The sequence below is a fragment of the Geotrypetes seraphini genome, chromosome 2 (assembly GCF_902459505.1).
Source record: "Geotrypetes seraphini chromosome 2, aGeoSer1.1, whole genome shotgun sequence".
Lineage (NCBI taxonomy): Eukaryota > Metazoa > Chordata > Amphibia > Gymnophiona > Dermophiidae > Geotrypetes > Geotrypetes seraphini.
The window spans coordinates 19041529-19065325 of NC_047085.1; the positions used below are offsets into that span (position 1 = coordinate 19041529).

The following is a 23797-nucleotide window of genomic DNA, read 5'->3' on the forward strand; positions in this document are numbered from 1 at the left end:
GGGGATTCTATGAACGTCGGAGCTGTTACTGCTGCGGCTGACATTAAAAATCCACGCTACACTTTTGTAAAAGGGGGAGGAGGGGATTAGCGTAATCTTTTGGGAATTTCTGGTGCAAAGTAAAGTGAGATAACCTGTGGAAAGAATAGAAATGTGATCTTTTGAAACGGATTTCATGATTTGGGGGTAAGTCTTATGATAGCGATTATTCTGTGTTATTATAATCTTGTAGGGTTTTTTGTTGGTTTTTTAAATATATTTTTATTATCTTATTATGAATTGTTTTATAAAATTTACTGGTCAGGTTTTTTTTTTTGGGGGGGGGGGGTTGGGGGGATTTATTTTAGCAGGGTGGTTGTGGATAGCTGAGTGATCCCCAGGGTTATAAGCCCTGGGGTCAGCCCTGGGATCGGTTTTCCCTCATTTGGGGGCTTCTTTTGGTGAAGTAGGCCTTCCTTGCTTATACAGTTGATATTAATAAGGATAAAAGGTAGGGAATGGGGGGGAGAGGGGGAGGGCGGGTTATAGTGGGGGAGGGAAGAAGTAGAGGGGGAGGTTGATGGGGGGGTTAGGGTGTGGAGGAATTTGATATTGGTTGTAGTTTCTTTACTGTTGATTGGCAGAGTTTCTCTTAAACACCTGTATTTTGTTACATTCTTCTTGTATTTTTTGCTATGTGAAAAAAATCTAATAAAACTGTTTGAACATATAATATGTATTGTTTTTTTTTTATTGTAAACTGCTTTAACACTTTATCTGCCATCATGTTTCTATGGCCTGGGATAGGCACGTGGGATCTCTTGGAGAGAGAAAGAGATAATGGTTACTGCGGATGGGCCGACTAGATGGGCCATTTGGCCTTAATCTGCCATCATGTTACAATGTTTCTATAACCATAAAGTTCTATGACCTCACAATGCAGGTGCAAAGAGCCTTAGCCAATAGGAAGAAGAGATGCAAATGTTAAGAGCCTTAGCCAATAGGGAGAGGAGGAGATAGTGGATGCTAAGAGCCTTAGCCAATAGGGAGAGGAGGAGATAGTGGATGCTACAGATGGGCCATTTGGCCTTTATCTGCCATCATGTTACAATGTTTCTATACTGAAACAATAGGGAAATATACAATGTTAATCTGTGATTCTGTTAATTGGCAAGATACTAATTATCACAGTTATTATGGCTTTGAATAAATATAAATATAAATTTATAATAGTGATGTGCTCAGACCTTAAACCCATTCAATAGTGAAGTCACTACTTAGAGTTCAACAGGGGGACCATCATCGCACTCACTAGTCCCCGACCCCTCCCTCCGTGAACATATTCAGATACTTGGTGGTACTTATCTGAATGGAGAGGTGTCTGTTGTTAGATTTAGTCCTGTTAAGTCTCGGTAGTGGCTGTGTTCAAACTAATAAAGTGCCTCTTAAAATCCTGAGGTGATTGTTATAAATATGTCTGCTTCTTTTCCCGTCCCCCCGACTCGAGTTTCGCCTTCTTCGTCGGGGAGGGACACTAGAAATGTAATCAAAATTTAGAATTTAAGTTTTTACTATTTTTCAAAATCTCTATTCAAATGTATATATATGCAAAATAGTCCAAGCATAATTGGTCAATTCACATTCAAACTGATACAGAATATATCAAATATATCAAAATACCTGATACTGGCTCATTGAAACCAGACTCGTTCAAAATCTGCTGGCCATCTGACTAACTCTGTTGTGGCAATGCGTATTTAAGGAATCCTGAAACCGGAAGAGGCAGTGCCTAAAGGCCCCGGATGTTAACAACGCCAGGGACATACACTCTATAGGGCCAACCACTCGATATCAGCATTTAAGCCTTTTGGGTGCAGGGTCTGCCAGTTATAAATAAAACGCTGTTCTTTTTGAACCAGCGTTTTAGATATATCACCTTCAGTGCTATGTATCTGTGTTAACACTGTGTATCTAAGATCTTGCAGATCATGTGATTTGTCCATCCAATGGGATACCAGGGGGGCGGATACTCTGTTTCTTCTTATATTACTCATATGTTCTATGATTCGTGTTTTGATCATACGAATCGTTTGCCCTATATATAGTTTGTTACAAGGACATTGTATACAATAGATGACCTTTTTAGATTCACAGTCTGTCCCTGAGAGTAATTTAAAAATGCGTCCGCCCGACCCTGGTATCACAATGTGGTCAGAATTTAATACTAACCGACAGACCCGGCATTTACCGCAAGGCTTATGTGGTAATTTATTTCCGATGTCATGGTGGTACAGATTGTGTTTTAGCTGTTCACCGAGGTTTTTTGCTCTAGAGAACGCAAATTTAGGATAATTTTGTAATGACGTATGATACTGTAGTATTGGCCAATACTTTAATATGATATGTTTGATGGCGTTATTTTTGTTACTGTGAGGCATAACACATACTATATTATGATCTTCTTGTTTACGTTGCTTATCTTGTATTAACCAAGAGCGGTGGCAGTTTTTTGCCCTTTTCCAGGCCCTCTTAACGACTTTGGCAGGATACCCCCTACTGACAAACCTGTTGTACATTTCATGTGCTTCTCTATCAAAATCACCCTCCTCAGAACAAATTCTCCGTAAACGGAGAAATTGTCCAATGGGAATACTGTTTTTGAGTGGTCGTGGGTGATAACTTTGAAACTGTAATAGGGTATTTCTGTCAGACGGTTTCTTGTGTAGAGTGGTGGAGATACGTAAATTCTGTTTAACAATTCTTATATCTAGGAACGTAACTTGATTTTTATTTGAAGTATAGGTGAACTTTATATTACTATCCTTTAGATTGAGTTCTTCTAGGAATTTAGTTAAATCAGTCTCTCCACCACTCCACACAAAAAATACATCGTCAATAAAACGTTTCCAGCATGACACATGCTGGAAATATTTGGAAGTGTATACATGAGATTCCTCGAACTGACTCATATAAAGACATGCGAGTGTGGGGGCCACAGTGGCCCCCATGGCTACTCCCTTTGTTTGGAGGAAAATTTCATCTTCAAATTTGAAATAGTTATTATAAATAACTAATTCTGCTAGATCATACAGCAAAGAAGTTTTTAGTTCTGTTAATTTAAGTTTCAACGAAGAAGGCGAAACTCGAGTCGGGGGGACGGGAAAAGAAGCAGACATATTTATAACAATCACCTCAGGATTTTAAGAGGCACTTTATTAGTTTGAACACAGCCACTACCGAGACTTAACAGGACTAAATCTAACAACAGACACCTCTCCATTCAGATAAGTACCACCAAGTATCTGAATATGTTCACGGAGGGAGGGGTCGGGGACTAGTGAGTGCGATGATGGTCCCCCTGTTGAACTCTAAGTAGTGACTTCACTATTGAATGGGTTTAAGGTCTGAGCACATCACTATTATAAATTTATATTTATATTTATTCAAAGCCATAATAACTGTGATAATTAGTATCTTGACAATGTTTCTATAACCATAAAGTTCTATGACCTCACAATGCAGGTGCAAAGAGCCTTAGCCAATAGGAAGAAGAGATGCAAATGTTAAGAGCCTTAGCCAATAGGGAGAGGAGGAGATAGTGGATGCTACAGATGGGCCATTTGGCCTTTATCTGCCATCATGTTACAATGTTTCTATAACCATAAAGTTCTATGACCTCACAATGCAGGTGCAAAGAGCCTTAGCAATAGGAGATGCAAATGTTAAGAGCCTTAGCCAATAGGGAGAGGAGGAGATAGTGGATGCTACAGATGGACCATTTGGCCTTTATCTGCCATCATGTTTCTATCAGAATACCAAATCAAATCAAATATGTAGCTGTCAGTAAGTCACTAGTGGTTTAATTGATCAGTTTAAAGGATGTGGGAGCCAAAATAGCTTTACAAAGCGGCACTAGCGTTTTTAGCGCCGGCCACCACGGTAACAGTTCAGACGCCCATGGGGGGGGGGTTAGGTTAAGAACCCCTGCTCTATGCAATCCAACATCCTTCTGGCTTCAGCCGTTACCACTTCATCAAACTGTTGTCACCGCTTTGCGATTCTTGTACAATGTCATGCCAAGGTGTCTCTCCTGATCTGTGCATGTCAGCTTATTGCTCTCTGTTGTGCAGAGCTTAAGGCTGAAGCCAAATTATTACATGAAAAATACTACCAGCCAGAGAGCATCAAGTCACAAAGCCTCAGACCAATGACCCTGGGCGGCATTTTGGGTCGATGCTTGCCAAGAGAAGCTCCCTCCCCTTTCCCTCGTAGAAACCTAAATACCTAAGAAAAATAACGGAGGTCAAATGCTGTAGCAGTTCTTACAGTCGCAGATGGAGAGAGTGGCATAATTTAGAGGCTGAACTTCAAGAAGACAAATTTTAGCCTTATTTCAGTTTTGACAGAATGGCTGATTTTCTCCAGTCACCAGGAAAATTGGATCATAGCTTTGCTGGACGAATTTAGGGGAAAGCTGTTCATATTTACTGGGATTGTTCACAGAAATCCGCACTGGATTTATCTGCTCTGGATTTCCATAACTGTAGAATTCATTCTAAATCCGATGCGGAATCTGAGGGACTCCACTTCAGCTTTCTACAAAGATTAAAAAAAAACCCCGAAAATTTTATTATTACATGTTTTATATGATAATGGAATATAAGGGTAGGTGGGGTAGGAAAAGGGAAGGGATATGTTTTTATGTAATATATCAATGATTGTTTGTAAGTGATGTAGTTAATGTTAATCTGAATGAATATATTTAACACTTAATGTAATTTTGAAAATGAATAAAGAAAATTAAAAAAAAAAAAGTTTGACAAACTAATTCAACAAATCTGTAAAAATTCCTGCAAGTTCATCTAAATAATTGGCAAGGATTTTTTTTTTTGGCAGGTCCAGAACTGCAGAATCCTCTGGTTCCTGACTCTGGTGCAGTGATAGTCATGTATGCCATATAATGCCATCTGCCTACTGACATCAACATTTACAACATTCATTACTTGGCGTTTGAACTTGCTCCAGGCAAAGAAAAAAATGGACAAAGTCTTTGGCTAATAAAAATCCTTCCTTCGGTCCAGCATGTGCAAATTACAGAGAACAATTTTCAAAGCCACTTATTTTGGTTAGACGTGTTTTTCCTGTGCAAATTTCTTTATTTAATACAACTTAGTTGCCACCTTTTCACGAAATTCACCCAAAGCAGTGTACGGCAAGAAAAATCCACACATAAGTAATAGACAATTGCAGTAGAAGAAAATACTCAAACAGTTCACGCTGTGGTGTGGTACTTACAATCTCAACACAATGCACATTATGAGGAGACGGCTCATAAAAATAGCAGATGACATTTAATTTGAACTAGAGAATGACACGGTGACAAAATTCATCACCGTTCCCGTCCCCGTGGATAACTGCGGTAAACCATCTTCATGTCATTCTTTAAGGAGAGAGGGAAGAATCAGAGTATGAATGGCCGCAACCACTGACCCGCAAGCTTTGCTTTGAAGAATGCTGGTGTAGAAGGACTGAGGATGAAACAGACACTACAGAATGACAGTCTCTGGTATCCAGAGCAGATATTGTGATGTCATAATGCCTCATTCCACCAGTGCCTAAGAGCCAATCACATCAGTGATGTCACAATGGCTTCATTATCCTTGACTCACATAAGAATCAGAGTATGAATGGCCACAACCACTGACCCGCAAGCTTTGCTTTGAAGAATGCTGGTGTAGAAGGACTGAGGTTGAAACAGACACTACAGAATGACAGTCTCTGGTATCCAGAGCAGATATTGTGATGTCATAATGCCTCATTCCACCAGTGCCTAAGAGCCAATCACATCAGTGATGTCACAATGGCTTCATTATCCTTGACTCACTTAAGAATCAGAGTATGAATGGCCACAACCACTGACCCGCAAGCTTTGCTTTGAAGAATGCTGGTGTAGAAGGACTGAGGTTGAAACAGACACTACAGAATGACAGTCTCTGGTATCCAGAGCAGATATTGTGATGTCATAATGCCTCATTCCACCAGTGCCTAAGAGCCAATCACATCAGTGATGTCACAATGGCTTCATTATCCTTGACTCACATAAGAATCAGAGTATGAATGGCCACAACCACTGACCCGCAAGCTTTGCTTTGAAGAATGCTGGTGTAGAAGGACTGAGGTTGAAACAGACACTACAGAATGACAGTCTCTGGTATCCAGAGCAGATATTGTGATGTCATAATGCCTCATTCCACCAGTGCCTAAGAGCCAATCACATCAGTGATGTCACAATGGCTTCATTATCCTTGACTCACTTAAGAATCAGAGTATGAATGGCCACAACCACTGACCCGCAAGCTTTGCTTTGAAGAATGCTGGTGTAGAAGGATTGAGGTTGAAATAGACACTAGAAAATGACATGGGATTATTTCCCACGGTTATCTGCGGGGACGGGAACGGTGATGAATTTTGTCACCGTGTCATTCTCTAATTTGAACAAGTGCAAAGTGATGCATTTGGGAAAGAGGAACCCAAACTATAGCTACGTGATGCTGGGTTCTGTGTTAGGAGCAACATTCCCTCTAAGCTGAGCGCATGAGCGATCGCTCACTATTTTCATTGGCGTCACCCATAATTTTTTTCTCGTGTCGCTCACTAAAATACGTAGTGGGCGCGACTGGAATTGAGCGCAGGCGGAGGTGAGAGGAAGCGGCGGCTCAGGCCAAGCGCCGGCGTGACACCGCAAAAGGGGACGGACGTGGCGCGAGTCCGGCGCTTGTCATTCTCCTCGGGCGACGTCGTGCCTGCGCGTCCTCCTCGGAGCCTTGTTTTTTCCATCCGCCGCCTGAAATGTTTTTTGAAGCTTCGGTCTGCCCTGCTCGCCTTAGTGCAGTGGTCTCAAACTCAAACCCTTTGCGGGGCCACATTTTGGATTTGTAGGTACTTGGAGGGCCACAGAAAAAATAGTTAATGCCTTATTAAAGAAATGACAATTTTGCATGAGGTAAAACTCTTTATAGTTTATAAAACTTTCCTTTAACAGTTAAAAGGAAAGATATATAAACTATAAAGATATAAAACTATAAAGAGTTTTACCTCATGCAAAATTGTCATTTCTTTAATAAGACATTAACTATTTTTTCTGCGGCCCTCCAAGTACTCTATTTTTTTCTGCAGCACTCACATTTAAAGTTCAATATCTTTTCTTTCTCAAAACTGGCACATTTCAATCACTAAATTGAAATAAAATCATTTTCCTACCTTTGTTTGGTAATTTCATCAGTCTCTGGTTGCACTTTATTCTTCTGACTGTGCATCCAATACTTCTTCCCTTCTTTCATCCACCTGTATGCTTCCTCTCCTCCAGACCTCATTCCCTCCCCCAACTTTTTCTTTCTTTCTCTGTCTGTCTTTCTCTGATTCCGTGCCCCATTTTTTGCTTTGTTTCTTGTTCCCTGTCCCCCCTCCTTCTTTCTTCCTTCCTCCGTGCCCCATTTATTGCTTTTTTTTCTGGCTCCCTGTCCCCACCCCCCCTTCTTTCTTTCTTTCTTTCTTTCTTCCTTCCTTCCTGCCCTCTCCCATGCCACCGCCGCCGCGGAATAGGCTGCTGCTGCTGCCGCTATCGGGAACAGGCCATCTCCCTGCTTCTCTTCTGCACGGGGCCGACCAACTCTCGCTGCCTGATGTCAATTCTAACATCGGAAAGGACGTTCCAGGCAGCCAGACAGCGATTGGCTAGCCAGAACGTCCTCTCGACGTCAGAATTGACGTCGGGCTGCCAGAGTTGGTCGGCCCTGCAGGGAAGAGAACAGTGGACCGCCCCCCCCCCCCCCCCTTGGTACACCACTGGAGCAGCAGCGTGTCTGGCCAGCTCGTTCGTTCAAAGCCGCGGTTGGCGGCTCCTTGCGAGATCTGCGCCTGCGTCTGAAGCCTCTTTGATGTTGTGACATCAGAGAGGCTTCCGATGCAGGAGTGGATAGCGCAAGGAGCCGCCAACCCGCGGCTTTGAGCGAACGAGCCGGCTGCTGCTCCAAAAGGAAGAGAATGATGGCCTCCAGACTGCGGGACGCAAATAAAACCTGGAGAGCCACATGCGGCCCGCGGGCCGCGTGTTTGAGACCGCTGCCTTAGTGTATTTTAAGTTGAAAGATGCAGCGTCGGCTCCTCTCAAGATCCCCGACTGCATCGGACTTCCGACGCAGGTGGGGATCGTGAGAGGAGCCGCTGCCACGTCTTTCAGCTTAAAAATACACTAAGGCAAGGCAAGGAGCAGGGCAGGCCGAAGAACAGCATGAACATGCCAGTAAGGCTGGGGACCCGCGCATGCGCATTCCTGCGGCCACGGACCTACACCTCACAGAAAACGCAGATAGGAGTGTGCATGCGCGCCTGCTCATAAATTTGTGGAGTATGTAACTTGTTGCTCATGCATATTTTTTTTTGCACACACCTCATCAATCCTTAGAGCAGGTGTGTCCAATGTCGGTCCTCGATGGCTGCAGTCGAGTCGTATTTTCAGGATTTCCCCAATGAATATACATGAGGTCTATTTGCATGCACTGCTTTCATTGTATGCTAATAGATCTCATGCATATTCATTGGGGAAATCCTGAAAACCCGACTGGATTGCGGCCCTCGAGGACTGACATTGGACACCCCTGCCTTAGAGGGAACATTGGTTAGGAGTCACTCCATCTTATCAACAGTTGCCTGGGCTGCCTTTTGAGGCAAGAGTGTTGTTTAAATTCGGTTGTATCTGCCTTAAAGTCTTCTTTGGTATGGCGCCTACTTATCTGCCCTCATGTTTTGAACGATATCAACCTAATAGGATTACTCGAGGGCAATATCTATTTGTTTATCTGACTATTAAGGACCTGTTTTACAAAGCCATGCCCACGCGGCAACAGCCCCAAAGCCCTTTAAATCTCTGTGGGCTTCGGGGCCGTTACCACGCTGTGGCCACTAGCGCGGCATTGTAAAACAGGCCCTAAATCTTGCCCATACAAGAGATTTTTTGATAAATTACTCAGTTTTCAGGCAGGTAAAATGAACTTATTTATTTATTGATTTCGATTTCTATCCCGTTCTCCCAGAAGCTCAGAACGGGTTACAAGTAGACATTCACAATCGTTTGAAAACAGACTAGTCATGGTTAAGTACCATCATTTCTCAGGCCCATTCATATATGTCTTTTAGGAAACTGCTAGAAACTGATTTGTTTGATAAATTTGTAAACTGATGTTTTAGAATCCTGATTGGTAAATAGTATAGTGTTCTTATAGTGTGCTTATTTTAGTTGATTTTAACGCATTTTTAATTAATTGTATTTTGCTTACTGATTTTTAGTTAATAATAATAACTTTATTTTTCTATACCGCCGTAGTCAAGCGACTTCTAGGTGGTTCACGTTGAAAGAAGGCTGGACAGTCCGCGAATAACAAGAAGCCTAAAATAGAAAAGTTGCATACTCATTTAAGTTCCATGGGTAAGGAATTCTTGAAAATTGGAGTTTCCTGAGAGATTGTAATAGCGTTTACAGAGGGGAATATCATAGAGAGAGAGGGTGGTCTGTTTTAGTCAGTGAATTTGTCGAATAGGGCGGTTTTAATTGCTTTTCAGAATGCGTTGTAGGTCAGTTTGGGTTCATTTTTGTAGTTTCTCAGCCAGACTTGCTGTCTGTTCGCTTGGAACATGAAGGTTCTATCCAGGAAGGATTTGCATCTGCAGCCTGTGATCTTTGGGTATGCAAAGATATTTTTGTTTCTGGTCGTTCGTGTGGGGTTGTGCAGAACGAAGTGAGTTTGCAGGTAGGAAGGTGCTAGGCCCCAGACTTGTTTGAAACAGATACATGCAAATTTGAATAGTACAGTGGTGCCTCACACAACGAACTTAATTCGTTCCAGGAGCAAGTTTGTTATGCGAAAAGTTCGTTGTGTGAAACGCGTTTTCCCATAAGAATACATGTAAAACAAAATAATTCGTTCTGCAGCCCTACATTTCCCTCCCTCCACCTCACCTTATATGCAGAGTTTGCCAGCTTTCTTTTTCACCCAGCCGCACGCTTTCAAAAAGCTGTGCACGCGCAGCTGCTGGAGTTGATCAATGTTCTCCTCTCCTGCAACTTCCGGTTTCCGGTTGCGTCAGAGGAGAAGATTGAACAACAGAGCATGCGCGCATGTGCTGCTCTTTGAAAGTGTGTGGCTGGCCGAAAAAGAAAGCCGGAAAACTCGGCATCTAAGGTAAGGTGGAGGGAGATGATGGAACACTGCATTCAGACAGGAGGGTGCTGCTGTTCCCGGCTCACATTAGGAAGCGGCGAGAGTAGTTCCGCCCCCCCCCCCCCCGGGCCCCTCGGGCGACTTCGTTGTGTGAAACGAAGTTCGTTATAGGGAGCAAGACAAAAAGTTCGTTATGCGCAGCGTTCGCTGTGCGAGGCGTCCGTTATGCGAGGCACCACTGTATTTGCGCTTCTATTGGTAGCCAGTGCCATTTTTTTATAGTAGGGGCTAATGTGGTCATTTTTTCTCAGTCCGAAGATTAGGCGAATGGCGGTGTTTTGTACTAATCTCAGGGTTTTTTTTACTGTTTTTTGTGGGATACCCAGGTAGATGATGTTGCAGTAGTCAAGGATGGATAGGATCAGCGATTGCACCAGCAACCTGAAGGATGTTGGGTCGAAGTAGATTATAGGGGATAGTCAGGGACCACTGCTCAGGCAATAGGCCTGATGGGCCGCCGCGGGAGCGGACCGCTGGGCGAGATGGACCTCTGATCTGCCTCAGCAGAGGCAACTTCTTATGTTCTTAAGTATTTTTTTATGATCCTTAGCTTCCACAGCGTGTAAAAACATTTTTTTTCACCAGTAAGTTTGTGTGGTCAGCCATGGTTAGGTGTGTATCTAGAGTGATTCCCAGTATTTTTATGGTATTGGATATTGGATATTCGTGGTTGTTTATTTTTAACGATGTTCTAGTAATTTTGTCATTGGGGCTTGCCAAAAAGACTTTTCTTTTCTCTGTGTTTAGTTTTAGTTTGAAGGTGGTGGTCCATTTTTCGATTTCTGTCATTATGTTTGAGAGGTTGTCTGTAATTTCATTTGTAATGTCAGTTAAAGGGATTAAAATGTGTATATGTAGTGCTTTAAGTTTAGTTGTTGTAGAAGGTGACCTAAGGATGTAGATGTTGAACAGTGTGGGCGAATTTTTATTGTATGTGAACCGCCTAGAACTATGTGGTATGGCGGTATACAAAAATAAAATTATTATTTTTAGGTATCATTGTTGAGGATACATTGAAACCCTCAGCTCAATGTCCTGCAGCACCAGCGGCTAAGAAAACAAATAAAATGTTAGGAATTATCAAGAAAGGAATGGAAAACAAAGATGAAAATGTGTTGACGCCCTTGTATCATTCTATTGCATGGCCACACCTTGTATACATTACATTACATTACATTAGGGATTTCTATTCCGCCATTACCTTGCGGTTCAAGGCGGATTACAAAAGGTTAATTTAAAAAAAACAGAGTTACAATGATTAGCTAGAGAGGTAAGTTGTAGATCTTATAAACATTTAGCGGGTTGTTGAGGGTGAGGTGGTTTGTAAAAGAGTTAATAGGTGGTCATAGTGGAGGTTCTTTTGTTATTATTAGTGTGGTAATGGGTAGATCAAATGTCAGTTTTAGAGTTACTAAGAGGTCGTGGTGTTATTGCTGCTTCAGGAATTTCTTGAAAAGTGTGGTTTTTATTTCTTTTCTGAACGTCCTATAGTCTGGGGTGGTCATCAGAAGGTTGGAGATCTGGTTGTCCAGCCTTGCGGCTTGAGTGGCTAGGAGGCCGTCGTGTAGTTTTGTTCTTTTTACTTCCTTGATTGGGGGGGGTATGAATGGGGAGTGCGTTTTTCTGTGTCTGGTAGTGGGTGCTTGGATGAGGCGATTGTTCAAGTATGATGGGCTGTCTCCGTGTAGGGTTTTAAATAATATACTGTGTGCAATTCTGGTTGCCGTATCTCAAAAAAGATATAGCAGAATTAGAAAAGGTACAGAGAAGGGCAACGGAAATGATAATAAGGAGGGATGACTTCCCTATGAGGAAAGGCTAAAGCGGCTAGGGCTCTCCAGCTTGGAGAAGAAATGACCTGGGGGTGATATGATAGAGATCTATAAAATACTGAGTGGAATGGTAAGGGTAGACGTGAATTGCTTGTTTACAATTTCCAAAAGTAAGAACATAAGAACATAAGAAGTTGCCCCCGCTGAGTCAGACCAGAGGTCCATCCTGCTCAGCGGTCCGCTCCCGCGGCGGCCCATCAGGCCTAGTGCCTGAACAGTAGTCCCTGATTAATTTTGTAACTTACCTCTAATCCCATCCCTATAATCTACCTCTACTCTTATCTGTACCCCTCAATCCCTTTGTCTTCGAAGTACCTATCCAAAGCTTCTTCGAACCCCTGTAGTGTGCTCCTGTTTATCACATCCTCTGGTAGCGCGTTCCATGTATCTACCACCCTCTGTGTGAAAAAGAACTTCCTGGCGTTCGTTCTAAACCTCTCCCCTTTCAATTTCTCTGAGTGCCCCCTTGTACTTGTTGATCCCCTAGTACTAAGACTAAGGAGCATGCGATGAAGCTACTAAATAGGAGATTTAAAATAGACCAGAGAAAATATTTATTCACACAACATGTAATTAAACTCTGGAATTTGTTGTCGGAGAATGTGGTGAAATCAGTTAGCTTAGCGGGGTTTAAAGAAGGTTTGGATAAATTCCTAAAAGAGAAGTCCATAGGCCATTATTGAGATGGCTTGGGGAAATCCACTGCTTATTCCTAGGATAAGTAGCATAAAATCTGTTTTACCTGTGGCCTGGATTGGCCACTGTTGGAAACAGGGTATTGGGCTTGATGGATCTTCAGCCTGTCCCAATATGGCAGCTCTTATGTTCGCCAAGTATAGGACGATCAAGCCATTGTGTCATCAGTGATGAGTAATTGACTCTTAGGCATTGTTGGAATGAGGCATTATGACATCACAATCTCAGCTCTGAAATGTTGCTACTCTTTGGGTTTTTGCCAGGTACTTGGGACCTGGTCGGCCTGCCTTGAATTATCGAAGTAGGCCGGCCTAGCAAATGCCCCGCAGCTGCTTGATGAAACTGTGGCTGCTGCCGCTGCTGGTCCAGGGGTGAGAAGAAGAGGTGTTCTGGCAGCGGCAGCATAGTTAAAAGGCAGAAAGTCAGCTGGCGTCGGAGATCGGGGCAGGAAATCAGCTGATGCAGGCACTGCGCATGCATGGCATGGAGTCAAGGATCATGGACGCACGGAGTTTGAAGTGCGCATGCTCGCTAAGGGTTTTATTATAGCGGATGATATGCAAATGCATATAACGCAGCTCATTACTACGTAATTCCAAAGCATAACTGTTGGGTAACACGAGGTGCACAACACAGGTTGCTTCATGGCCATAATAATAACAACAACGAAAATAACCTCGGGTTTTAGCCAGTCAATATTCTGAACAACTTATCTGGATAGCAGCATATACTACCAGGACATTGTGGCTGAATATCTTTACAGACATCCCCACTATTATTCGGATAGTGTTAGGACGGAGCAAGGATACAACCAGGGCAGTGTCAGAACTTATCCAGATAACACCAATACTCAGGGGGCCATTTTCGAGATGAAGTCCAAATCTGAGTTTGGACATTTTTTGGTGGAAGACGCCCAGAAATCTAATCCAATCTAATCTGAATTTCTGGATCGCTCTTATCCAGTACTGTTTCAAGGTGATTTACAATTTAAGACTTAAGATGCCCAAAGGAAGGAAGGGAAGTATTAGATACATCTCATCAACTGGAGAGAGGTAACTTCTAGCGAGCAGATAGGGCAGAAGGGGATAGAGGGTAGTGGTCAATGGAGAGCGCTCTGAGGAAAGGGAGGTCACCAGTGGTGTGCCTCAAGGTTCTGTTCTTGGGCCTGTTCTTTTTAACACTTTTATAAACGATATTGCTACAGGGCTGTTGGGTACGATTTGCCTCTTTGCAGATGATACCAATACATGCAATTGAGGGAGTGAATGCAAATCTATCTCATGCATATTCATTGTGGATATTAAAAAAAAAAAAAAACCAATGCCCGCAGCTGTTGTATTGACTCATATGTTTTTATGTTTCTAAAACTCATTCAGAGCCAGTATGTTTTCTTTGGAAAGAAAAATGAATCAGTCAAATATCATTTATAAACCCCTGTGAGAGAGCGAGGTATACTCACCCACTGGAATTGCAATTGTACCAATGGACATCAGAGGGCACTAGTTCACTAAGGTGACAGTGGGGCTATCCTCCAACAGCTGGCGCTAAACTGCCAGATCAGATCCTGCTGAGTCATCATGGAGGGACTCAGACAGGGAGCGGTTTATATGCTCTAGAGGTGAGTCAGTCAGAGAGATCCCTGAGAGAAAGAGAGTGACTTCCAGCTTCCCTAGCTGTGGGCAGAAGCAGAGCCCTGGGAAGAAGTAGAGTGGTGAGTGTGATTTATCCAGTTGCAACAACCGATCTCCGGTTGACAAAGGTAAGGCAGCCTGGAATAGTAAAGAAACTGTTGGAATCAGTGTTGAGGGTAGGGCAGGAACTGACTGCATACATATCTTGGAACATTTGAAACCCATGTAGGGTAGTCTGAGAATGAAGCTATTGAACTGAATAACAACTTATTTTGTTTCCCTGAGCCTGTGCTGTAACAAAGCTCAGGCTTGTGAATAAATCAATGAATGTTCATTTCACCCTTCCAAATGTGTGTTCTGTACCTATGGAAGTCTGAATAGGGATTCCTGGAAAACCTGGTCAGGGTCCCTCGCAACCCCAAAGAAAACAGTGTTTCTCACATTAAAATTCAGTTGGAATGGAGCTAGAAAGGCCAGGACCAGTTCATGTTCCCCTTCTGACTCAAGTATATTTAATAAGCTGAATGCAAGGGAAAGGTTATATAATTAACAAGTATTATATTGTCCTCAGGGAAGTATATTACACACCTGCCAGCATCTAGATGTGCTTTTATTAAAAATCCCACCAACCAAACTGTAACTAAGACCTAACAGATTAAATTTTCATAGAATGTCAATTGGGCCTAAAGAGACTGTGGAGGCAGCATTTACAGCCCCTGGAGGGAGATTGTTGTATCATCACTTAAAGGTGCATGGCCCGTAGCCCAGGAATGTCACGGCAATGACCAAATTAGGAGCCTCTTTTCTATGCTGCTATAATAACAGTGCTTTTGCTGCAAGAGGCAGTGCCATTTTGAAGGCTGGTGCCAGTATGGTAGAAGCAAGAAGGCATTAATTGCATGGACCCACTGCTAACTGCTGGTCCTGCCCCTCCAAAACAGGATCTCTATATCTGAGGGGGTGAAATTAGCCGAGCTAGTAGCAGGGTGCACAGAGCAGTGGTTCTGTGCTTTTTTTTTTTTTTTTGCTGTTGCAGACCCAGGAAGTCAGCAGGCCGGGTGGAGGTGGTAACAGTTGGGTGGGAGGAAGGAGATGGTCATAGTCGGGGGCTGGGGCCCTCGATGTATTCTCCATTTGACAAAGGGAATGCACATGGACATGGAAAAATGTATACGTTGCTATTTACATTTACCTGTGGAGCTGGAAGAGCAAGTGGAAAACTCAAAGATCCCTCCTCACATCAAGACTCGTGTTTGATGAAAGCCCCCCAGCCACAAACACAAACATACACACATAAATTCATCAGAACCCTGTCCAATCCCTCAGATCAAGTCACCTTCTGATTGCCCCCTCACATCACGATCCCTTCTGATCCTCCCACATCAAGATACCTTCCAACCTCTCTCCACATCAAAACCATGTTCAGTCTCCTCTTAAAAATAATCCCCAACCCCACCTCCCACTCCCAATTCTATTCCTGGCTCTTACTAGGGGGGTCCACCGTTTCCAGTCACTCCTGCTTCATTGAAGACTCGGGTTCTAAGTGATGCCCTTACCCCTAGCAGTAGTCTTATGATACTACCTCTAGGAGTCATGAAGCTATATAAAGGCAAATGCCCTGCTCATCCATGGATAGAACAAGAAAATCAGGTTAGAAGGCTGCCTGACCCCTGGTGATAGTACCACGAGACTACCACTAAGGATCACGGGTACCATTTTGAACCTGGCACTTTGGTTTCAAGTTTTATTAACGTTTGATGAATCGCTTATACAAATTTTCTAAGCGATGTACAATTTAAAAGCCACTAGATAGTGGTCTCACGTACATTCACAAAACAAACTACATGGATCAATTAACATTTTAGCAATCGATATAGGGACAAACATGAATAAGGAGGAAAGGGGGGAAAAGTTACAATTTCATTTTCTGTTAGAATTTACATAAAGGGGAAAATACAATAGGGAGGGAAGGGGATTAGTGAGTTTGAAAATCGAAACAAAATGTAAAGGGCCTAAGATATGCCGTATTACACATCAAAAGTGTCTTGAAACAAAAAGGTTTTTAAAATTTTTTTAAAAGATTAAAGATCTTTTTCATTTCTAATATAACTTGGCAGAGAATTCCATAATTTAGGGGCCATAACGGAAAATATATCATTTCTTCTTGTGCCGATGATTCTCAAGGAGGGAATTGTTAGTAGGTTTGAGGAAGATGATCGTAGAGAGCGTGAAGCATTATATGGAATAATCATTCTTGACATAAATTGTGGTTCGTTGAAGATTAGTGTTTTATATACTAAAAATAGAATTTTAAAGTTAATTCGGTGGGAGATGGGAAGCCAATGTGATTTAATCATTAGTGGTGTGACATGATCATATTTTTTCGCTTTGTGGATTAGTTTTATTGCCGTGTTTTGAATTATCTGAAGTCGTCTTTTTTCTTTCTGAGTTATATTAATTAAAAGAGAATTACAGTAATCAATTTTAGATATGATCAAAGAATGGATTAATATATTGACAGATTTAGGATCTAAAAATGTGGAAATTGAGCGGATAAGACCTAATCTATGGAAACAAGATTTAACTATTTCACTGATATGACTGTGAAATGATAAGTCAACGTCAACCACTACTCCGAGAATTTTCAGCTTAGGTACAGATTCTAGAGGGGTACTATCAAGAATGAACGGTGATATTGGTGTTAAGTTTCCTTTCCAGGTAAAAAACATGGTTTTAGATTTTTGAATGTTCAGTGCCAATTTATTACAGTTTAACCAGTCTTTTATTAATTCAAGTTTTTTATTGATGGCTTTTATTTCTTCATTTTTTTCTGGGTTGAAAGGATGTAGGAGTTGAATATCATCTGCATAGGAAAAAGATGTAAAGCCTAGTGATTGCGAGATAGTGAGTAGAGGAGATAGAAAAATGTTAAATAAGAGAGGTGACAGAATAGACCCTTGTGGAACCCCGTAGGTTGAGGAATAATTAGAGGAATAGTCATCATTGAATCTGACTCTAGAGGAACGGTCTGATAGAAAAGAAGTTAATCATTTCAGGACTTGACCACCTATACCTAAAGATTTCAATCGATTTAATAAAAATTCGTGGTCAATGGTATCGAACGCAGCAGACAAATCTAATGAAAAAAGGGCAACAGATTTGTGATGGTCTAAGTAGTAATGGATATTTGTTATAAGACCAATCATCAAATATTCTGTGCTGTGATGTTTTCGAAAACCTGTTTGGTTAGGATGGAGGGCGTTCGAGGATTCGATAAAGTCTGAGAGTTGTTCGAAAACTAGTTTTTCAGTTAGTTTCATTAGAAAAGGTAAGTTGGAAATTGGGCGGTAATTAGAAGTATCATTCTGACTTACTTTAAAATTTTTTAATATTGGTGTGACAATTGAAGTTTTCCAAGAAATGGGAACGGTTGCAGAGAGAAGACTATTTTGGATAAGAGAAAGAATAAAAGGGCCGAAGCAATCAAAAATTTTTTTTAGATAAAATGGGGGGATGATTTCTAGTCAAAAACCCTTTAGATTAATTGATTTAAGGTAACCTTCTATGTCCCCTAAAGATGGTTTTTTGAAGTTAATGCATTTAGCTGTGGGTATGTAGTTAGTTGCATCCTCGGCTGCGGGTTTAATTGTCTTATTACCAGCAAAATTTTATCTGATGGTAGCAATCTTTTGGCAGAAGTAGTCTGCCAATTCCTGTGCTGTTAAAATTGATTTTTGGTTCGTAGTTTTGGTTTTTGTCTCCGGGTTAATGGATTTTAGAATATTGAATAAGACAGACAAATTTTTTGCTTTTTTGAATTTTATTGGCATAATATGTTTTTTTTTGCCTGGGTGATTTTGTTTTTATAGAGAGTGGCCTTTTCACTGAAATGTTGAAGGTTGGATGGTGTTTTGGAGGAGCGCCATTTCCTTTCTAAAGCGCGAAGTTGTGTTTTTAAAAGAGATAGTTCTTCGGAATACCAAGGATTTCTTAGTTTACGAGCGGAAACAGTTTTAGAGATTAGAGGTATTTTAGTGTTCATAATAGATTCAAGGGTGGAATTCCAGAATTGAAGTTGTTCCTCAATAGAATTAAAGTTAAGAAAAGTTGTGGACGAGCAGAAAAACGGTGTGATGTCAGAAGTTTCCAGTTTGGAAAAGTCTCTAAATGAAATCTTTTTGATTTCAGGTGGATGGTTTGAAGATAGAGGTTCTGCAAGATAAAAGTTCAGCGAGATAAAACTATGGTCAGACCACGGTACGGAAAAGATATTTGGAACTGAATGAGAGATATTTTGGGATTTAGGTGTAAAAATCATATCAAGAATATGTTGAGCCGAATGAGTTGGTTCGTGGATCACAGTTTGCAGATCTAATGCTTTGAGGAGATTTAGTGTATCTGAGGTGTTTGGATTGGCAAGATTGTCAAAGTGGATATTGAAATCACCCAATATTACCGGGTAGTTAGAAGCTGAACAAAAATCAAAAATTAAATTATGAAAAGAAGTTAACTTTATGTGGTCTATAGGGGGAGGGATGTAGAGTAGAAGAAGATCAATTTTATGATTTAAATTAATTTTGGCGTGAAGGTATTCAATAACGGAATTATTGGTGGATTGGTCATGTATCTTAATTAAGTTCTTGAGAAAGATAATAGCTAAGCCTCCACCTTTACGATTGTGGCGGTGGTTCCAGACATAATCATAGTTAGGGGGACAGCAAAAAGAAAGGTAAGCTTCCTCACCTTCTGAAAGCCAGGTTTCGGTAATACAAAGGATGTGTAGATTTTGTTGAAGAATAGTGTCCTTTAAAAGGTGATGTTTGCTTTTAAGAGATCTTGAATTAATTAAACCTAATTTGAGAGTAGAGAAATTAGAAGGAGAATATATATGGACTGGCAAAGACGTTTTTAATGTAGGTTCGCTTGGTTGTAAAGTTGGAGTAGGGATAGTTAAGAGAGTATTTAGGGGGTTTCTAGGGGGTCTGTAAGAAAAAGGTCTATGACCCCAATGTACTGGAATATTCTTGTATATAGGAACCATAGTAGAATAACTCTTATTAACCATATATTGGAAATGAAAAAGAAAAATGAAAATATAAAATGTTAGGTGGGCAACTCGTGTGGATTTGAGCCTTAATAGGGATGAAAAGCAATTAACAGAATGTTTTGTAAGGGCGCCCTCGGGAGGCGCACGGAGGAGCGAACTAAGGAGCAGGTCCTGCTCCTTTAGCGTGCTCCTTCGGCGTGCGCCGCAGAGAGTCCAATTAAGTAGGACATGCGCTGACCTGATTGGGGGAGGAGTCCGGCGGCAGAGGAGAGGAGAGGCGAGTAAGCTTGGCTAAAAAAAATAAAAGCAATAAGTACAAATAAAACCAGTAAAAACTATTAAAACAATACAACAAGTAGACAGTACAGCTTGGTGGTGAAGTGTGCAGGAGTGCAGGTGAGGCAAGACCAACTGGGGAGCACTCCTGCTCATCACTAGACACCAAGAACTCCTGGTAAAAGCTAAGTGTGACAGTGGGTTTTTTGTCTATAAGTGGCATCTATAATTAGTATTATTATCAAAAATATAGAAACATGACAGCAGTTAAAGACCAAATGGCCCATCCAATCTGCTCTTACAAAGCAACTTTATTAAAGCTTGATATCCCTCCCCTCCCCCCCCCCCCCCATTTCTATGCATTGATAGCACCCACTATCTACTCCTCTTCCAGAAAAGGCGTTTGACCAGATAGAGTGGAATTATTTGTTTCGCGTGTCAGAGTGACCCTAGCACTCAGGTATTTGTCAATGGTGTCTTATCTAATGGTGTCCCCCTTTTTCTGTGCTACTAAATTAGGATGTCCTTTGTCTTTGTTATTATTTAATTTGGCTTTGGAGGCTTTGGTGAGAGCGGTAAGGGTGTGTAGAGTCATAGAGGGAGTAAGTTGTCTGCGTATGGGATGACTTGATGTTTTTATTTGAAAGCGCAGTCTTTGCCTGATCTGTTTGCCTTGTTGGAACAGTTTTCTGGGGTGTCAGGGCATAAGGGGAAAGGAGGAAAATCAGAGGTTATGCTTCTTAACCTATATACTCACAGGGGTCATATTGGTGGCCTTCCTTTGGTGTTTGGGAATTTGGTATGGTATAACGGTGGAGAACTCTTTGGAGTACCATAGGAGAACCTTGCTTGCAATTGTCTCTGTTGTACTTGACATGATAAGATAGGTTGGAGGTTGTTAAAATGGTATTGGTGCCTAAGATTAATTATATTCTGAGTATGGTGTTTTGGCCAAAAGGCCTGCCTCAGTAGTTTAAAGCTTTAATGAATAGCGTTAATTCAGTCAAGGGAATCAGGGTGATCAGATAAAGTATGATAGCTCCCAAACTCAGAGCTCAATCGGAACACAGTTCATGTCGAGTTGTCCTGTTGTTGTGGAATAAGAGGCACCGATTTTCATCTTAACTCCACCTTCGAGTTCCTGGGATCGCAGATCTGGAACAGTCTACCTGCGACAACTCCACACACACTGCCGTTTCAGGAAAAGATTAAAGACATCTCTATTCCCCCGGTAGGCTCAACTCATCTCGGTCCTCTTCATCCCACAGACTGCCACCCTAAAACTAACCTAACAATGATAAACTCACTTATCTCTAACACTTTATCACAAATGTAACTCATCTTGCTGTAAGCTTCAATGATCCCCTGTTGAAAACTGTGGGTTATTAGAACTTGCATTGTATTGTATCTTTGGGAAATAAATTTGGTTCATCTGGACACCATAGCATCTTCTGGTTTCCGTCCATTCCATTGTTGACTTTGCTGACTTTATATTCTAAGCATCATTAATATATAGTTAGTAGTAAAATTTGTGGGTCGTTTCTCCATTATTATTACTTTGGGGGATGCGTTATAATAATTATAGATTCCCTAAAATCTTTTTTTTTTTTTTTTAAACTCTCTTCCACTGTCATTTTCTCTCTTCCTTGTTATTCTCCTTCTCCAACCATATTCTTTCATTTCTTGCTGTCTCTCTGACGACTCGTACTTAAGAATGCGGTTGCAGCTGAGCAGTATTTCCAGTGGCATAGGCTCCTACACTTCTCCTGTAGCAGATTCAGGAACGATGCACGGCCACATTAAGAACAGTGTGTGGTTGTGCGTGCTGTACCTTAGAGGGAAAACTGGTAGGGACAGTTGGCCCTTTTGTCAGCTGGGAGCAGAGGGAAGCAGCAAGAATCTTAAAATCTACAAGTTCTGAGTTGCATACAAATCCGACTTAAGAATAACTTTAAAAATGTAACTCGTTCTTAACCCAAGGACTGCCTGTAGTCCCATTCAATCTCATACTACCTCTGGCAGCACCTACACAGTATAACTTTTTATATTTTTTTTTGCTATTGTTATGAATGTTTTCCGTGGTGCATTTTGTCTAAACTCGGAAAGGATTTTTATTGCATGTACTAATTTTACGGCTCAGCAAAAGAAGAAGCTGAAAAACAATCAGAGTTGCAATTACATTTATGACATTTTGTCTTCCAACTTTTCTCATGTAGATATAAAACTGAGAAGTATCAAACGATGACAGCCCAAGTTGTCAAGGAGACAGTGTCATGCCTCATTACTAAAAACAGATGTAGTTTTAGATTGTAAAGAGCAAAAAAAAAATGAGATCAAGAACAGCCTCTAAAAATGACTTTAAAATAATATTGAGGGGGAGTATTTTTCTTCCAAAAACCACAGGCCTTGTCATAAAAAGACTTTTTCCCATTTAGTTTCCTCGAAAAATTAGCCTTGCTTATATAAAGCCCTTTTACTGGAGCATCTTCCTTTCAGAATTCTAATCCCATAACCAGTGACTTTCTCACTTTTCTTGATCTCTTAGCTCTTTAACAATTGGTTCATGGTCCAGCTCATGCTGCAGGTCATATCTTGGACATTGTCGTTACTAGCTCATCTTTCTCATAAGAACATAAGAATAGCTTTACTGGGTCAGACCAATCCATCAAGCCCAGTAGCCCATTCTCACGGTGGCCAATCTAGGTCCCTAGTACCAGGCCAAAAACCCATGGAGTAGCTACATTCCAGCATCTGAAAGACTAGCAAGATTCCGGAACCCCAATGAGAGCAACATTATGATGTCAGAGCAGAGATTGTGATGTCATAATGCCCAATTCCACAGTACCTCTGAGCCAACCTCATCAGTCATGTTAAAATGGCTTCATTACACGTAAGCAACCTTATCCCAAGGTGATGTTCTAAGTCACCCTCAATGCCTTGTAACTAGAGGTCTGCACGGGAACGGGGATCGCGGGGATCCCGCGGGTCCCGCGGGGATCCCGCGGGTTCCCCCCCTGGCCCACGGGACTCCCACGGGGACGCCCCCTGGCCCACGGGACTCCCACGGGGATGCCCCCCTGACCCACGGGACTCCCACGGGGACGCCCCCTTGCCCACGGGACTCCCACGGGGATGAAAACAACCTACCTAAATTCTGGCGATGCAAGTCTGGCGTCGCGTCGGGAAATAGCCATGTTGAGCAGTGAGCTCAGCACGTACACAGATGAAAGCCTTGCTTGCTGATTGGTCCGGCGGCCCCGCCCCACCGTGCCGCCGGACCAATCAGCAAGCAAGGCTTTCATCTGTGTACGTGCTGAGCTCACTGCTCAACATGGCTATTTCCCGACGCGGGCATTAGGCTGTTTTTTGTCATTTCGGGTGGGGGATGGCAGCGGCAGCAGCAGCCTGAAAAAGAAATCATCCTGGCCGGGTTCGGTGTCATGCTCCGGAGCTTCTACAGCCTTCCTATCTCCCTCTCCCTTCTACCTGCGGCTCTCTTCGGCAACTTAGCAGCAACGATCGACACAAGCTTCTGGCGTCGGGGCCTACCCTCTGCGAGTCCCGCTTGTTTCAACTTCCTTTTTCCACAAAGGTGGGACTCGTAGAGGGAAGGCCTCGATGTCGGCAGCTTGTCTTGATCACCGCTGCTGACGAGTTGCTTAAGAGAGCCGCGGAGCAGGGGGGTGTTGCCAGGTGCAGGTAGAAGGGAGAGGGCCAGATGCAGGACTCGTGGGTGAGGGAGGAGAAGAGAGAGGGGAGAGAAACAAAAGGAAATATTTCATACTGGGCTGGGCCGGAGTGGAGAGAGGGTGGAAAGATTCTGGCTACAGGGTGCATTAACAAAGGAAAAAGGGGGAAAGCTGAAAATGGAGATAGTGACACAAAGAAGAGAAAGGGTAAGCAGGACCTTCTGAATAAGGATAGAGATACAGAGGGGACATGAAGAGGAGGTGAAATAGAGACATAGAAGTAATGCTGAAAAAGTGTGTGTGGGGGGGGGAGATAAAGACATTGAAAGGGCAAATGGTGAATATGGGGTAAAGACAAGGACAGAGACAA

General features: G+C 42.2%; 1 protein-coding gene across 2 annotated transcripts in view; it reads left to right on the forward strand.

Annotated features, from left to right (window-relative positions):
• The window catches only part of TSNARE1 (t-SNARE domain containing 1), an 843012-nt gene that overhangs the window by 762012 nt on the left and 57203 nt on the right, over nt 1–23797 (forward strand). The window contains exon 13 of one of the 2 annotated variants that reach the window (XM_033933065.1): nt 4876–5095. The exons of the other annotated variant lie outside the window; for it this stretch is intronic. The gene's annotated coding sequence lies outside the window, so the exon portion shown is untranslated. Of the gene's footprint in view, nt 1–4875; nt 5096–23797 lie in introns of those variants that run through there. 2 annotated transcript variants of the gene reach the window in all.